The 12,425-nt window shown below is 47.3% G+C and overlaps 1 long non-coding RNA gene across 2 annotated transcripts; it reads left to right on the top strand.

Annotated features, from left to right (window-relative positions):
• On the top strand, positions 1 to 2,590 carry LOC128810118 (uncharacterized). 2 transcript variants are annotated; one of them, XR_008437941.1, is made up of 3 exons: positions 1 to 151; positions 877 to 1,964; positions 2,273 to 2,590. It is a non-coding gene; the product is annotated as an uncharacterized LOC128810118 (long non-coding RNA). The 2 variants fall into 2 exon arrangements; XR_008437942.1 differs by having other exon boundaries at positions 874 to 1,964.
• The last annotated feature ends 9,835 nt before the right edge of the window (positions 2,591 to 12,425 follow it).

Raw genomic sequence — 12,425 nt, 5'->3', positions numbered from 1 at the left:
CTCTCTTTCATTCAGGTCTTGCACTAAAACTCTACAAGTATTGGATGTGGCTGGCTGAGCCAGCATTCTGCCTGGTCTCGCTGCTACCATGATGTTTTGGGGTTATCCGTGAAGAAGTGAGAACATTGGATGCAGATGGATGTGCTCACAGGTAATTCCCACTCCTGCTTCCACCACAATTCCTCCACTGGGCTCAGAGGGATGGAAAGGGTAAAAGGCTGCAGCAAGCCAGGCATGGAAGCCAGCTGTCCCATACACAAGTCTCCAGGGCCTTAACCTCCAGACCACAGCGCTCAGCTTCTTCTGAAAAAGGGCAAGGCTGTACAGCAGAACTGTGGAACTGGAAGGCTTGTGGGCTGAAATGAGTCCAAAAGACATATTAACAGGCATGAGAGGCCTGTGATGAAATAGCTAAGGTATTAATGCAGCCAGAGGCTGGTAATGAATACAAAAAATGCCCACATTTACCCAAGAGGTCCCAAAGGTCTTTTGTCCAGAACATTGTGATCCTTAGAGAAATCTCTTAAGAAAGTTAAACCACAGGGTTAGGGCTCCAGGACAAAATCTGGGCGAGTGTGGTCTCTCAGCTGTTCCGAGAGACCTGTGACCTGATGAGACCTTATTTGCAGTTTTGTTAAAGAGCATGGATATCATCCTCTGGGACTTGTGCCCTGTCAGGTGAGGGTGCCCTCCTGCCTCTATGGGTGGTGTGAGTCTCCCACTGTGCCCTGTGGCTGTGCTGCAGATAGCAAAGCTTATTTTGCATGTTTTCAGATGAGATTCTGTCCCCTGGTGACAGGGGAAATCCTGAATGCTCAGGTACTACCCATGATATACAAAATGCTCTTCTGATACTTAGCTCTCATCTCTCAGCAGCTGAAGAAAACCTCAGAGGTGCAGAGCACAGGCCAGTGCAGGATAAAGTGCCACCATCACAATCTGACCTTTACCACTTCTTGTTTTCTCGGCCCATTCCTTTTTTAATGCATGGAGAATCTTGGTCCTTGGTGCTTGAACCATGGTCTCTTGGTGCTGAGTAGAGCCGGGCTGCAAGGAGAAAATGGGACCTGGAGACTGATGAAAGCAGGGAGCTGGATGACTGAACATCCCTGGTGCTGGATACAGTGCAAATATCAAGAAATGAGGAAACAAATGCAGGTTTGATGGATCTTCCTCTAAAGTCAATTAACAAACAAATGCCTATCCCACCTGCTTTTTGGAGTGGCTGAACCCACTTTTTAGGACTCATGCACTGCAGTCAGGCACCTTTTTGATGCTTCCAAAGGTGTGGCAGGCCCTGACTGTCCCCCAAGGCTGTATCCACACTGCTCACCCTATTTCTATGTGTCATTTAGCCTCTCCATCCTTCAGATTTTTTTCTTTTGTATGTATGTTTCCCATCCAGAGCGCCCCAATGAGGAAGGGCTGCTGAGTGGAGGTGTTACTGTATGGCACTGGCATGTCCCTTGGCATATCCCTTGGCATGAAAATACCACCAAGGCTGTGATTATTTTGTGCACCTGATGTGAGAGTCCGTACAGCCATTCTTTGCTTTGACCATTAACAAGGCCTGATTTTAGTCCAAAACAAGCTTTCTTGAAACAAAATAGTAATTTTCCAGTCTTCCTGTGGAAGCCAAAAGTATTTTAAGTTGGACTGGGCTGGCCTAAACACAGGGTGGGGAAGGAGTCAGTAGGTTTGGGACATTTTAATAATGAAGAGAAGAATGTGAAAGGAAGGATTAAACATGATGTTTTATGTGTATTTATTGAGTCAATTTATAAGGTGCCTTTTGCAAAATATCTTGAGCACTGCATGGAAAACCACAATGCAAAATATTTGAAAAATCTGAACACGAAGCCAGCGTGTCCCAGCATACAGCCAGGAAACAAAGGAGTTGGCACTGGGAGCAGTTCTCTAATCACCAGGCCCCAGCAAAAGGAGATCTATGTCTGCAGGACAAGGTGAGCCATCACGGGAAGGATCTGTTCCCTGTGCTCCACACAGCCCCAGGTGGGTCTCTGTGGGCAGCCTGGAGGACAAATGGCTCAGCCCATCATATCTCCTCCAAAGAGAGACCTGGGCTGACAGACCTCAGTGGAGATAGGGTGACCCTGGCTGATCAGGAGGCCTGAAGGTGGCCCATTGCAAGCCCAACTGATGAACACATAGGAGCAGGACTGCCTGGATGGAGGAGCACTTTGAGGAATGCAACCACTGCTCCATCTATACTGCACAATCCTCAGGACTGCTGTCCCTGGATTGTTTTCAGGGAGAGGCCAATTAGAAGCCCATTTCACCTGGCCAAGGCAAGAGCACAGATGTTTGTGGCACAGTTTCTGTTACGGGATTTTCTCACTTGGAACTGAAGCATGAGTTTTTGGCATGCTGCTGTGCTGATGGCTTTTTCCTGTGAGATGGCCAGAGCTGCCCCTCCAGCTGTGTGGCTCTGCGAAACCCTGCAGAGGGGCTGCCAAGTGCTCCCCAAAATCTTTGTGAAGTCCATGGGACACCTATGTGGTGAGGAACACTATAAAGGATGCATTGAACAAGAGCGCTTTGAAGTCATGGGTACTGGAAAAATATTCTGTGGAGGATTTAACTGAATTAAAGAACAGGTAAAGACCTCATGGCCTAAATGGTTGCACCTCTATTATACAATTTCTTCAATCATTTTTAAGTGTGGCAAGGAATTGAATATGGGTAGAGTAGAAAAATGACCATGCTGATTGCTTTGAGCCATACAAGATGCATTTTTTAACATCTGTAGCACAGTTAATTTCCTTATACAGTATTTTTCCTAGAAATAATTTGCTATAATAAAAATGAAGGAATACCATGTCCAAGGGACAGAGATTAATCTGCAGTACACGAGGACATATCTTCAGGGGAGGAAGCATACCTACAAGAAGAGGCTTCATTGCAGGAAATACTTCTCACCAAATGGCTGAGTTGTCATCATATTTGAAGAGATAACTTTGTTTTGCAAATCTAACCTGTGCAGTTTCTGCTGTGGCAGAGGCTGGGAGAGATGAGTGAGAATCAACAAATGTTGTGAGTGGGGTGGCCTTCATCACTTCCTTCCTTACAGTCAACCACTTGCCTCTTCCAATGAGAAGAATGAAATGCTTAAAAAAACCCAAAACAAAACAAGAAAATCAGCTCATAAAACTTCACCTGTTGGCACTGAGGCCCAAGACAGGACTTCAGTCTGGTTTTAGCTCATCTGACTGAAGGTCAACCTACAAAGCAACCCTTTGGTTGGCAGGGACATTTACTACATATAGGAAGGCTTTGGGTAATCTTTGTTGGGAAAGGGGTTTTGGACAGGTGTCCCTTGAGAGTGGTCCAGGGTCTTTCAGCTATGAACTGCTTGTCCACCTGTCTGTCCCAGTTTTGGAAGAGAGGTGAGAACAAGAACTAGGAGGGCAAAACCTTCCATTTGAGTCTTGAATGAGAAGCATGGACTGATGCACCTGCATCACCTGGCTTTCTGTCACATGGTTTTCAGGTATTATCTGGACATTGCCCTTACCTGGAGGACTTTGCCAGCTAGGAGCAGAACTGATTTACAGCCTGACGTTTTTCAAAAGTAAGAGTGTGCCTAAAGCAGAGAGATGGTTGTATGGATGATGTGAGAATAGGGGTTGATACTTGGAAGTGCTGCAAAGCATTGCTGGAGGAGCTGGTTTGCATGCAGGAGGATTTAACCTTGAACTTTCTTTTGCAGTTCAGGCCAACACCCTCTACCCCTAGGCCTGAAAAAATGTTCCTCCCCCTTTCTTTAAAAATATATTTGTTATGTCTAATTTTTCTGGCCAGAGCACTGGTACAGACTCATACCCACAGAACTATGTGGGTCAGGGGTGGGATGTGATGTGACATGTGAGTGACTTTAGCTGAGCTTACTGGAGTGCCCAGTGCAGTTACACCAGCACAACTGTTCTCTTCTGGGGACAGTTCACTGTCATTCCAGGGGACGGTGGCTTTATTATCCCAGTGTGAAGTACAGCTCTGTGAGTCTCCCTGGGCTCACACTTGGCTGTGGCAGCCACAAGCTTGCTTTGACATCCATGCTGCCAGTTCCAGAGTGGGTTTGAAAGCAGACACCCAAAGCTCTGACCTGCTCATGTTCAAGGGACCTGCCAAAGGATTCTGGGTGTCTTGAAGCAGTGTCTCTGATGATCCAGAGCATGTGAACATGGATCTTGGCTGCCGAGCTCCAGACCTTATGTGGGACATGTGTGGGTGTGTGAGTAATGTGGCTAGCAGAAGAGTCCCATTCTGGGGACAAGCTCAGAGAGAAGAGTCATGTCCCCTGTGATCCCATGAGTTAGGCTCAGAACAGGACATGGACTGAAGCAGTGATGGAACAGGTTTGTGTGCTCCAGCCATGGAGCTGCAGCCAGACTGCCTGCTCCCCAGCCAGAGCACCGCAGCACACAGGCCCAGCTCCAGAGTGGTTCTCCTTGGGATCACACACACAACTTCCTCCAGCCCAGCTGCTGGGCAGAGTGGAGGCCACTGCCATGCTGCCAGGTGCATGGGTGAGTCACGGAGCACATCCCTCCCCTGCCCCCAAGTCAGTCTAGACACAGGGAAGTCCTGCTGCCTCCAAACACCCCATCCCATCAGCTTCTCAGCCAGTGCTCTCCTGGCTGGCTCGGGTAATTTGGAAGGGACTTCAGCAGAGGATTTGGCAGGCTGATCTCTCACAGTTCTTCCCAGTTCAGACCAATGTGGTGAACTGGTTTACCAAACACTTCATATTGTTCACTGTGCTTTTGCCCTTCTTTGAGTAATGACTGTGTTTATTGGCACGATGTCAACATTCATGAAGTGACACCCCTTGTCTTCATGTGAGAGGTTACTGTCATGCTGGAGTGGAAGCACCTACTTGCTTTTGTGGGAGAAAAGTGGGTATAGAGGGCAATGTGGTAATTTTACAAGTGGCAGTGTTGAGTATAGGAAGCCACATGGTTGAATCCCATCTCTGCCACACCAGAGTGGGTTTTCCAGTGAATTCTCAGCAGTGGAGGATCTTCAAGTTGTCCTAAGACTCTACCTGCCTGGGAGGATGGAGGCAATATCTCAGTGGCATGTGGATCATGATGAGCTTGCTATCAAACCTCAGCAGGTGATTTTTTGATGTAAATAGTTTGTGTGGAGAGGCTGATGTTTTCCCACAGACCGTGACTTAAACCTTGTGGTAGCTCATGTGCAGGCTGCTGGTGGTGTGGATATACAGGAATCCTGGCTGGCTTCCATGCAGCTACCTGCCCTGACCTGTCCCATGAAATTAAGAGATGCAAAAGCTATTTCCTAGGAGATCTTTTGTGGTTTTGCTCTGCTAGGTCAGGCTGGCCCACAAAAGCCATTGGGCTGGGGTTGTTTCTGTATTGGCTTCGTGGCTGGAGGAATTTGAAAGCTGGACATCTTTTTATAACACCAGCTGTGCCCTATCTCCTCTCCATGGGGCAGGGTAGTCCTGCTTGGACAGGAGCATGGCAGTATCCTCCTGACGACCTCTTCTAGGCTTATTGATGCAACACTAGAAAGCAGTGGTCATGTCCTTCAGGGAGACAGATGCACAAATCTTGAGAACCCGAGCTAGAAAAATCTTGTTTCATTGAGACATTGGGCAATTCAAAGAAACACAAGTGACAAGAGTTATCCTTCTGTGATATTTCATTTTAAAATATTTTTTAATTTTTTAGCCTGCCCTCTATAATTTTCTGTATCCATTGCAGTTTCTAGCTCTCTCTTCAGCCTTTTCCTGCCCAGTCCCCTTGCATTCCCAGTGCATGCAGCCCTGCGGAAAGGCAGCACTGGACTGTAAAAAGCTGACTCTTTGGTCAGACTCTGTGGTTGTGCTGCTTCACCCAGGAGCTCCTGGTATCCGGCAGAGGGCAAGCGAGCTAAGACAGCAATCCTGTCCCTGCAATACCCCCCGCAATGCTCACTGCTCAGGAAAGACCTTTTGGGATTGTTCTGGGCTCTCAGCAGACAAGATTACATTATCCAACCCCTTTTTTCTCCTCTTCACCTACCTGCATCTTTCCATTTCTCCTGGCCAGTAACACCATATTTTAATTTTTTCTACATTGGTGTCCTGATTGGTACTGGCATGATCTTCTATTCACAACTTTTAGCTATTTTTCAGTCTGACTAGATACAGGAAGTATTTTTTAATGTTTTTTGTTTCCTGTGTTTATTTCCTGCAGTTTCAGAAGACATCTTCCTCTTTTTTGGGTCTGTTTTGGATCACAGGCTCTGGGGTCTTGAAAGCTGATTCCCCAGAGAAGCTGTTGTTTCCCCAGCCTGCTAAAAGCAAGGAGCAGTTCTGTCCAACGTGTGCACAAACATTACTCACATGGCTCCTGCTGCTCCTTTGCAGCTATAGTACATCCAGACATTCACGTTGTTACCTGTTACTGTTCCAGCTGGCAGCTTCACAGTCCCATGTTCTGCAGGACAGAATCTTTCTAATCAAGTCCTTGCCTTTCTGGGAATATGCACTGTTCACCCTTACACCTGGCTGAGGATAAGGTTTAAGATTTAATCAGCAAATTAAAAAATAAACAAAGCAAGTTTGAAGAGAAGCAGATATTCCTGTCCTTTCTTTTGGGATGCTCTCTCTTTGTTCTCAGCACAAGTTGGTGTGTGTGCATCATCAAAGGGAATTAAAATGTGGTTCAACTCTCAAAAGACACTGCGGGAAACCAACACCAGTTGCTGTGCATTTGCTTCCTGTAAAAGGTCAGCACTGGGCTGTACTTGCTGGTAGAGTTAAAAATGCTGAAGGAAATCATATACTCATTTCTCATTGAATGCTTGTAGCACACAGGCTTGTTCTCTTAGGTTCTTCTGGAAAATCCCAGTAACAAAGGTAAGTAGGCTTTACTCCAGCTCACAGCTGTTCTGGTAGTAAAAGAGTGAGTAACTGGTTTATTGCCTTAGACAAGGGTGTGTCTGCTCCTGACTGCTCCCTGTTCCTCTGTGCAACCACACCAGCAGTGCCCACTGGGACAGAGTGACAGGAGGGAGAGCTGGATGCTGTAAAGGATGGATCCAGCATGGATGCAGAAAATGGATCAGGTTCTGGTTGGGCGGATATCCCAAAAGCCAGGGTATTGCATAGGGTTTGGGGGGAGGTAGATTTGGACCCTGGGGTTTAGAGCTTGTGGGTGAGGGTGGAGAACCTGTGCTTGCAGAAAGCTCATTAGAAAACAGCTCTCTCTGGTGGAGTGGGTTTCATCTGGGATCAGAGAGACAATAAACAGGATGTCCCACAATGACATTTTTATAGAGCTGCTTTGCAGAGTGGGGCTGTTTTTAAAATCCAAATTTAGTTTATTTGAGTGGGAGCGTCCTCAGCTTTAATGTCTGCTTGCTTTCAAAGCAACCTGATAGAGCTTGGCTCATGCAGCTCTGATGGCCAGGCAAACCTGGATCTGGATCCCTCCTGCTATCTTCCTAAAAGCCCCTGCCCTTCCATTGAGCTACGCTGGTGCTCATGCGTTGAGATTTTAGCTGTAGTGATTTTATGTGAAGGGTTAATTAGCAAGCTTTGCTCTGTGGCAGGGATTACTTCATTTTAAGGTTTAAGCATCTTTGTACATCAGGCCAGTAAAATATTCTTGGAAACAGACACAGAGCTATAAACTTAAAATCATGCTCTACTGCTGAATGAGATACAAGAATCTTTAATAAAAGGTCTGGTTAATTACTAGCATGTGATGGCAAGTGATGAAGAGAGGCTGTGGGCTGTGTTTGTTCAATGTGGAGAAGAGAGGGCAAGAACCAATTGCTGTATTTGACTCTCCAAAGGGAGGGTTCAGAGAGGATGGAGCAGGTCTCTTCCTTAGAAAGGCGCCACAAATGGACAAGCAACAACAGGGGCAGGCTGCTGTGAGGGAAGTTCTGTCTCAATAAAAAGAAAATAATTTCAGAGAGAGAGTGGTTTAGCCCAAAGTGGCTGGAGATACTCAAAACTGGATCCAAACAGATGCTAAGCAACCTTTTCCAGCTCTTAAGGGGAACTCTGATAGTCTCTAGCTGAATAGTCTGCTCTGCACAGCATCTGTTTGCTTTAGGTGGGGGATTCCTGGAGGTATTGGTTTGTGGGGTTACTAGGGAACTTTTTCTTGGGATGGAAGGAATATACAGCCTTGGGCAGTGGTGGCCCAACCTTCTTTAGTCATGCCTTTTCTTTGGCAGGGTGTCCACATCAGCAAGAAAGTGAAGAGTTTGTTAGTGCAGCTCCTCCTCTGTCACAGCGAGGGTCCAGAGAAGCAAGCCAGAAACCAGCAGTGATGCTTGGAGAGAATGTTGCAGAAGGGGTCTTGCTTGTGGGCTGCATGTCAGTGCTTGTGTTCACAGGCTGGTACATATAAACATACTGAAGAAATGGAAAGATTCACTGCTGTAGGAGTGTCTCAGGCTGCCTGGTTGTCTCAGCAGGGCTGCACCAGTGCAGGAGGGCTCATTGTGCTACCCTGGGATGAGATCATCCAGATCATCCCCTCCCACACCTGTCTTGACAGGTAGTGTGCTTTAAAGCACAGGATTAAGTACTGTGAGTTGAGGCCTCGTGTTTTTCTGCTGGCCCCTGGACACTTTTCTACAGGGCTGGTTCCTCGTCTTTCTCCTATGTATTGCTGAAGAGGGCAAGGGGTTCTGTCTGGAGGCAGAAGGGCAGAGCTGGTTGCCCCAAGGTCCTCTACAAGTGGTCTCTGCTACTGAGCAGGGTCAAAGGTGGGATAGAGTTTATCTAGGTCCTGGAGAGCTGTAGGATGAGGATGCAAGATGCTCTGTCCCCTCAGCTCTTGGCTCCATCTTTCTCTGCCTTGGCCACATATCCAGAAATGAGTCAGGAGAGGTGTAGGGCCAGGGAAATGGGACTGGAGAAATTCTTGTTTAAGAAGTTGGTAGGGGGTTAAAGGCACTGCAGTCCTGTGTGCTCCCTAGTCCTGGAGTAGCTCCTGTTCTTCAACAGCCAGGGGACTTCTAGTGCTGGGGTTTCCTTTGTGCTAGACATAAATGTCAGTGTACCTTCAAACACTTCTCTTGCCCTAGGAGAGCTCTGTGCTCTGAGTCAAGATCTGAATGGCCTGTCTTGCCCCAGCCAAAACACGACTGTTCCCTGTGTTTCTTCCAGTACTTGTTTTATTTGTCCCATGAGACGCATAAAGTTACTTCCCCGAGGAGGCTTTGACATGGGCAGCTAGAGACCAGCAGCTGGAGTCCTTTCTTAATATGTAGTCACACTACACTTTCCTTTCCTTCATCCTGTTCCATCCAAGCACTTTCTGTGGACTCATGTAAGCAATCCCTGCTCTCCCTGGGGCTGCAGCCCCTTTCCACTCCATTCCTGCATGCAATGTTGTTACTCAAAGCAGCATCCCAGCATGGTGCCTAGAAAAGAGCTGTTTTCTCTCCTGAGTAGGTTCTCCAAAGCTGTTATTACTTTTCCAACAGCAAATACAAAGCAAGTAGAAATGTTGGCTGATGCTGCTAACAAAATTCTTAAGCATCTATGTGTGCTTTGAAATGCTTTCATCCCGCTGCCCTGTTCAAGGGGTACCAGGCACCGACGGGAAGCCTGTCAATGCAAAAAGGATCTTTGGGTTCTCATATCTGTCAGGGGGATACTGTCTATTTCCTATTCCAGGGGCTGGGAGGCTGTCCCAGCCCTCTCCAAGAAGCTGGACCCTTTAGCATCTGGACTCACTGAAGCAAAGGGATTTTTAATCTAGCTTTTATCTTGGGATCTAAATCCCCACGGAAACCATGGATCATTGGAAGACTCGGTAGGTGTATGGATTGTGGTGGCTCTTACACCCAGGCACGTGAGTTTTCAGGAGCATTCAGACTACTGAAGGGAAATCATGGTGGAGTGGTCTGGAGAGTGAAGGTCTCTTAAGGCCAGAAAAGCAGGTCCTGAGGTAAGAAGCAAGGGCTGTTAGTCACCAAATATGAACAGTACTATTGCCCATTCCCTCCAAGTTACAGCTGGAATTTGTGATGTCTGTAAAGCCACTGAAAATTTAGATCTTTGTAAACAAGTCAACTTCTACTGATATCCTGAGAACTGCCACTGGGAAACTGTAATAAAAAAGTTGTGTCCAGTATTAGGTCCTTTAGCCACCCAAGGCCCACTTCAAACAGAGATTTGTTTAAAGTAGGAATATCTCTGCAAAGATGCACTGCTGCCTTGGCTCTTCCTTCCTCTCCCTCAGCTACATCTCATTGCCACGTCCTCTTCCAAGAGCAATTAGCTTTGGTACCTGCAGAAATCAAGGACAGTCTCCACATAAATCCTCTCTACTTTTGTTTGATCATCCCTAGTAGCCAAGTCACAGTGCCTGATCTGCCTAGGTCAATATTGAACCTTTTTTCCTTACCTCCTCCTGTTCAGCTGCTGGGTTTCAAAGTGTTTTAAACACCTGCAACTATTGAAGGCATCTTTGAGGGAAGCTTAGGGATGTGTGAGGAGTAACTTTTGGGGTGTCCAAGTGCAGAAGCCTCTGCTCTGTATGGCAACTGCAGACCAGACAAACTTGTGACACCCTGCCTCTCTCCCCTACACCCCTGCAGGAGAGCAGTGGTGCCTGGGAGATGGGTAAGTACCGAGCACCTGGCCCCTTAGCATGAGAATCCCCATTGCTTTATGCCTTCCAGCTAATGGGTGGTTTCAGCTCTGCTAATCTCTAATCAGTGCTGGAGAAATCTAAACAAACTAGCCTGGACCATTCCTAAGCATTCATAATTACTGGATCAGACTCAAAGATAATGCATTTAGGGCTGCTCTAAAAACATTTCAGATAGGGTGAATGTAAATAAAGTGGCCTATAATTGACCCTTCTGCTGACATTTGAACCCTGGCTGTGCTGATGCACCTGGGGAAAACAATATGAGGATGGAGAGGGGTGCCTGGGGCATCAGGCAGGTCCAGACCTACCTCTGAGTGTGACCTGTGGAGCAGCAGAGCTATGGGCGTGGATCAGAGCAGCAGGAACTTGTGGGGTACCTGAAACCCTTGCACAGGAGCCAACCAGGCTCCAGAGAACAAGTGCTGATGGAAGTGTGAAACATGCTGATGAGTTTTGGGGGGGTGGAAGTACAAGAGACTGATGTGCAACCACAGGTGTAGCTCTGGCAGTGCAAGTAAGATATGCAGGGAACCTTTGGGCACCTAACCCTGACAAGGAAGAAGACACAATGCTGGGAACTCATTTCTGGGCCATTTGTTTATTTCCTTGAAAGCTTGCTGTTTACTGTGTGATTGCTTTGGGGAGCAGCTGCGGGCAAGATGGAACAAGAGGGTCTTGCCAGTGCCTCCCTCCTCCCTGCAGGGCTCTGCTGAGCTCACTCCCACCACCCCAATTCAATGAGCAAAGCTACTTCAGCAAAGTGGCTGAAGGCAGGTTAAGTTTCATGCACCAATTCAGCATGGGGCTGGGGCATTGGGACTTACAGTCCTGGGGAGTGTGGAGGGAGGGACAGAGAGCCAATTCCATGGCTGGATCCAACAGCCTGGATTTTAAGGCTTAGTGTTCCTTTTGAGGGGGAGTAAAGGTCCCCCCTGCAGGGGCAGAGGGCAGGGCAGAGCTACTTCTGCCCCTGCTACTGCATCTGGCCTTGGCCTGACACCCCCTGGGAAGGAATGGGGATGAAGGAGGGAAGACACCCTGTCATCCCACTCTGATGTGCTTCTCTGTGTGCCAGAGGCAATGCCTACCTCCCAGTACCTTTTACTCATGGCTGAGCTTCACTGAATCTCCAGGGAGAAAGCAACATTCTCTTATGGCTCTGTCCTTTGTCAAGGATGAACTAGGAAAAATAAACTCACAAACAGAAAGTGGAGGCATAAATATATCAATCCCAACCTTCCTCCTCACAGCCTCCCCTTCATCATCGCCTGCCCCTCACCATGCCCGCTCTGGGACTCGGGAGACTTTCTCCAGCACCCACTATAAAACACTTTGTGTCAGTCTACTGAAAAGGAGGACTTTAAAAATAATTAAAACATTGTTTTAATATTCTTGATTTTTTTTTCTTCTCCCCCTCCCCCGTGCCCCATTACCCATGAAGAAAAAATGAGGGAAAGAAAAAGGCAGAAGGGCACTTTGTTTTCTCCCCCCACACACTCGGAGCTGTAAAATACTTCTTAATCATTGGTAGCAAGAGGATCTCTGTGCTGGGCCTCCACTTTTTGTTTGTGAGTTTATTTTTCCTAATTCATCCTTGACAAAGGACAGAGCCATAAAAGAATCAACCAGCACGTCTGTGGGAAAAAACTGCCCTGAAAAGGGTCGGAGGAATACTGTAGCATTTCCAAACAATTCCAAGGGCTAAAGCCTGTGTGAGATGCAGCTTCAGCTATAACTTGCCTTTCTAGGAACAAGCCTACATCTGTTTGG

Source organism: Vidua macroura, chromosome 7 (genome assembly GCF_024509145.1).
Source record: "Vidua macroura isolate BioBank_ID:100142 chromosome 7, ASM2450914v1, whole genome shotgun sequence".
NCBI lineage: Eukaryota > Metazoa > Chordata > Aves > Passeriformes > Viduidae > Vidua > Vidua macroura.
This window is presented reverse-complemented; position numbering and strand designations above follow the sequence as displayed.